Genomic DNA, 444 nt, shown 5'->3' with positions numbered 1-444 from the left:
TCACATACTACTGTGTTGTGCGATATCCCTCAAGAGCAGAACTAGAATCTTGGAAAAATAATGAACGTTTTTTGAGATATGACCTTCCGGGTGTGTCTTTCAGGGTTGTGATTGTTATGAGACGTCAAGTTTAGATCTTCATAACTTTTTTTTTTTGTTGGGTTATCAAGAAACCTTCCATCTACCATGCTCAAAGACAGCAAGATCGAATTTTAGAATTAAATGTATTCGCAAGTTAAACCCCTTTACTGAGCTATAAACCTGGAATTGTGCCCCTTTGTGGAATGCACCCATTTTTCAAGGAGATTCAAGGGCCCTTAAAATGCGGATACAATTGGTCTAATTCATAGGATTTCTTCTACCCCTTTAAGGACGCTTTCACACCAAGGGAACAAGTAGCACGTAGCATGCCATGTGCCACTTGAAAAGGGACATATGGAAATA

Source organism: Penaeus monodon, chromosome 34 (assembly GCF_015228065.2).
Source record: "Penaeus monodon isolate SGIC_2016 chromosome 34, NSTDA_Pmon_1, whole genome shotgun sequence".
NCBI lineage: Eukaryota > Metazoa > Arthropoda > Malacostraca > Decapoda > Penaeidae > Penaeus > Penaeus monodon.
This window is presented reverse-complemented; position numbering follows the sequence as displayed.